Raw genomic sequence first — 5,230 nt, 5'->3', positions numbered from 1 at the left:
ACCATATATTCATTCAAGGATAAGACTTTACATTCATCATTCACTTATTAATCATGTTAATTTTAGGTTATTGTCAGCTTACCCATTATTTGCTTGAAATCACAATAGACAAAGAAATAACAAGATATAGACAAAGGATATGGTCAAGATAGAGAGATAAGGATATTTTAAAAAAGGATAATGAGGTGGAAGAGGTAAAGATGGAGAGGACCAATTTTGAGATGGACCAAAATCAAATATCTAAGTTGGGAATAATCATGAAGAAAAATATAAAGAAGAAGGGAGTGAGAGTAGGAAGAGGGGAGAGAGCTCAAGAGATAGAACATTAAAGAAATATGAGGTGATAGATGGATAATAGATAAATAGAGGAGAACAAAAATAAACAGCAGAAATAATATATAGATGGAAAGAGGTGAATGATTAAGAGAAGAGTAAGATGAGATAGAGATAGGGAGGGAGAAATTAGTGTCTATATGTGAGTAAGAATGATATAAATATGAGGATAGTAAATTAATGAGTTAGAGGGGGAGATGTAAGAACACAAAAATATAAAGAGATATAGAACAGCATTTTCTATATATTTTACTCTTGCAACCTTAAAAAATTACAAGAACTAGTTATTAATCCAATAGTAATAGGCTCTTGTAGATACCAAGACTAGTTTCTCCTAATTACTCAATATTATAGCTTTTAATTTAAGTAGCCTTTGATGAGCCATCACATTACATATCATATATCCCTAAACCATTTGTAGGTTTGTAACCTAAGGATGAAAGAAGATTAAAGAACTTAGAGACAACAGTCACAGCATTTTTGCTTGCCAAGTTGAGGAAAATAGTAGCTTCATTCTCACTACTTGATCCACCTGCCAAATCAGAGAGGGATCTGATTATTATGAATGGCTTCCCCATACTCAGGCTAACCTGCAAATCCAAAAGAGAGATCACAATAAGACATTATGACAAGGTGATAATAGAAGTACATAAAGAACCATTATGATTATTATTACCTGTGCTACTGCTGCACTCTCCATATCAATAGGAGTGCAATTGAACTTTCCATAAAGAAAATTTCTGTAAGCAGCATTATCAACATAAATGCTGGCACTGCATCCTCTCTCCACTTTCACAATCTTTGGTGTAGATGACAAGCATGTTGTAGAGTTGACGCATGACTCTAATGTTACATTCTGTTTATTGTTCCAGAGATTCAAACACAAAGACAATTAGAAATCAAATTTATTGTTTATTGACACAGTAAGAAAAAGTACGAAATAATATGAATAAGTTACCTCTAGCTTCTCTGCAAGGTTATAATAGGTTTGGGATACATTGATCCAAAATACATGCTCTCTAACTTCTGGAGTGCCACTCTCCGCAAAAATCTCATCTGGGTTGTACCAAACATTATTTAACAGGTTATCACTCCCTTCTTCTGTACTATAGTTGGCAATATGAAGATACCCAATATCACGAGTGTAGTCTCCATTTGATTCCAACGCAAGTTCGTTATTTTCTCCTTGCCCATATCTCTGTTCAATTAAATCAGCATTTCAGTAAACCTTAATAAATCAACATTTCAGTAAACCCTAAGGTGCTCTAATGGTAAAGGTACTTTTTCTTTACCACTGATGTATGATGTATTATATTTTTTAACGGGCAAAAAACTATATTTAAAGAAACCAAAAAACACTTCTCAATAATGAAATCAAAGAAACCAAAAAGCACTTCTCAGTAATGAAATCTTGAGTTTATTTCTACATAGATCAGGACAACAAAGATACTCTAGTATGCACCTCTTCTACAACAAAACAAAACGATATATATATGACAAGTTAGTTTTCTATCTAATTATATACCATTCCTTTCCTATACTAAAATGAAAATTTATTATTAAAAAAAAATGAACCTAATTAAATACCATTCCTTTCCTACACTAAAATGAAAATCTATTAAAAAAAAATGAAACTTAATAGAACCTGCCAATTCCATAGGCCAGTGTGAGCCCATTGAAATGGAATAGTAACATCACCAATATGGTAGTCAGAGTTTCCATTTCCAGCAATTCCATAGTGCACAACTCCTTTTATGTCGAAGAAACTCAAGAGAAGCTGGGTAGTTATTGCTGCATTCATCTGTAGCCAAATCCAACATTAATGACTTATGTGAAATTACCGTGATTAGAAGTATAAACATAAGAACTTATTATATTTAACATTTTAATATTATCTGAGTTTACATTTTAACCTTAAATAGATGATCTTCATGAATATACGAAACTCAAAAGAAAAACTATCTATCTTTTGAATGCAATTACCATTGACAGCCCTGTCATGACCACAATGACCTTCTGATCTGCAATAGTTCCTACATGGAACCTCCTTCCTGCATACAAACAATTACACATATTATAATTACGTTCTATACAACGTTAAGGACGGTAGCATATAGTAAAGAGCCGGCAAGAAAAATAACCAGAAAGATCTATGTAGGAAACGTTCTCATTGACTACAAAATTTGAGGGGTCAATAAGGGGCTCCATTTCAAAAGTGTTGGGAACAACCAAGCCCATATAAGGGCCATCACTATTAACTATATTAACATAGCCGAGAACCTTTCCAGAGTACTCTGCACTACATACAACGGCCATGAAAATTAGTAGGAGCACATGAGTATACACAAAAAACTTAAGAGCCATACTGGAATCACAAAGCAAACGTGTGATTGAAAGAGAGACTTGGGGTGTAAGTCACGGAAGGAATGAAGGGCTTTTATTGAATTATCTACAATTAGGTGTTATTTAGGGTGGGTAAATGTGCTCAATTTAAAATGTGACATATTTTGTGTTTTGGGAAGTGTATCATTTTTTTAGATGCAAGTCATCCACAAACAAGTTTTAGGTATCGATATGGGCCCACACGTGTCTAAACCTCTTCTGCTAAGTGTACCTATTTTGAAATGTGACATATTTGGAGTCTTATTTGTGAAGTATTATTTTACTTAGTATTTTTAAAGGGTATGAAGTAAAATTAGTTCTCAAATAAAAATAAAATATAATGTATAGTAATAAATTTTTTTTTGTGTATAGTCAAATTTCTTATTATTAATGTAGATAAGTTTAGTATATTACAAGTATAACATGTACTATTGTAGACCAATTATATAATGAAAATCTAACATGATTCTCTTTTACTTAATTACAAAACCTTAACATTAATAACATGTTCTATAGAATATAGAAATTATTTATTTCACTATGTTGGCTTCAAATTTTTAAGATTATACATTTTTTCTTTTTTATTTTAAAAGCAAAATAAAAGGAAATGAAAGAACAAATACTATAAAGAAGAATTATAATTAAAATTGAATCAATATAGTTTGTTGAAATTAATTTTCTAGAGTTCACTAGATGGTAGAATAGGTTATGATTTATATTGTGTATGTATTAATATTTATTCCATGTTTTGGAACAGATTGAACAGCCTATCATTAAAAAAAACTTTAAAAAGTTTGAAATAACTTGAAAAAAATTAAAATATATAATTAATAAAACTGATAACATACTTTATTATACCACCTATTTACATTCCAGTCTTTTAAAAGTACAACAAATTAACTAATAAATAAAAATGTTCCTAAAATTAACTTTAATGAAATATATACTCTCTACATAACTCTTAATCTATTAAAAGTATAATAAATAAACTAATAAATAAAAAATTACCTAACATTAACTTTATATACTTTCTATAGTTAACTCTCAATCTATGCATAACTATAAATTAAAAACAATTAATTTTAAAAGTTTCGATGCTTATCCATCTGATAAAATGACAATTTTTGTAATTCCTTGACAGTCCAAACATTCACGATCCCTGCTCAAATTAGCTTCTAGCAACTCGCACCAAATGCCAATTCAATGGAAATGTAAAATATATCTAAATTATTCTTCGAAATTTCAGCCACAGCTGTTGGTATCAAAACGGGAAAAACGTGAAATGCATACGAAGGATTGATAAGACCTTTTTAGTTAAAAATGCAACAGAATGGATGCCCTTTCGAGGTGTAATTTTTAACTCCATGTGATAGTTTTTCATTTTCAGTTAAAAAAAGTACTATAAGGCCATTAAATTTAGAGGAAACGTTCACTAATAAGACATTGCGCGGCACCCATGTCCCATAAAATTTTGCAGAAGTCAGTTGTCATAGCCTGCAAAATAATAATAAACACAATATCTGTTTTAGCGATTCCTACAAAGAAATAGACACGTCTTTGCACGTTGGAAAATATTTGGTTTTCCATCTCCATCTCCATCGCCATATTAGAATTGCACCCTGCAATAACTGAGTGGAAAAAAACAAATGTTCTGCAATACATAATTGATTGGTTCTACTTACTGGTTACTATAACCTTATCATTAATTGTCTGCTTCCCCGGTTTATATTGTTGCCTCCTATGTTGTCCACTAGGGATTCCCTAGATCCATCGTCTCTTTTGGCTTAGAGGAAACCCCTTCTTCTAGATGCTTCAACTTTGGAAACTTATCAATTATTGATTATATAACCATTACCCACATCAAATATAATGATTGATAATGGAAATCTCAGCTTACTTTATAAATATCTAGAGTATTATTTCCTTCATGTAAATTTTTTTCAAAACACTTAAGTGTTCAAACAATATTAGTATTGTACTATAATTTTCTAGATGAAGCCATACATATTAGTATATAAATACTTAACAAATTAAAATGTATTTATCTACTATCCACATGAAAGAAACAACTGATCTGTATTTATGAATTTTCTTAGTTGAAATAAAAACACAAACAATTGAAACAATTTTATGATGAAAGAGTAGCCACGTATGCCACCCTAATTAGACTCTAGCAACATACCAACCTTTACTTGTTTATAATAATCCCTACTTTTTACATTATGCATGTTTAATGGCATGTTTTAAGAAAAAGAAAAGAAAAAAGGTGCAATAGAGGCTTCATCTCTTCCATCATATGGATTCCCTATTTAGATAGGAAATGAATAAGGTATGAACAGTAGGTTAAGCGGGCTTTAATGAATGTCATAATATAATACAATACGCGACTGTAGAAAAGAAAAAGTAGAAGTTATCTAATTCTGTAACTAAAGAATGGCTGATTCAGTTGAAATGAAGAGGGATGCCTCACATTTAGATTGGAAAAAGCAATTATGAGAAATTTTTATATTCTGAG

The 5,230-nt window shown here is 30.7% G+C and overlaps 1 pseudogene across 1 annotated transcript; it reads right to left on the bottom strand.

Moving 5' to 3' along the window:
* Positions 1-557: 557 nt before the first annotated feature.
* On the bottom strand, positions 558-2,754 carry LOC149529088 (bark storage protein A-like; annotated as a pseudogene). Its single transcript, XR_016358703.1, has 6 exons — positions 2,475-2,754; positions 2,317-2,384; positions 1,979-2,134; positions 1,292-1,531; positions 1,010-1,189; positions 558-923 (listed from the first exon to the last, which is right to left on the bottom strand). The product of XR_016358703.1 is annotated as a bark storage protein A-like (transcript).
* Between the last annotated feature and the right edge of the window lie 2,476 nt (positions 2,755-5,230).

Source organism: Cupressus sempervirens, chromosome 11 (genome assembly GCF_028749045.1).
Source record: "Cupressus sempervirens isolate cs-2001-9-10 chromosome 11, ASM2874904v1, whole genome shotgun sequence".
In the NCBI taxonomy this organism is placed as follows: Eukaryota; Viridiplantae; Streptophyta; class Pinopsida; order Cupressales; family Cupressaceae; genus Cupressus; species Cupressus sempervirens.
This window is presented reverse-complemented; position numbering and strand designations above follow the sequence as displayed.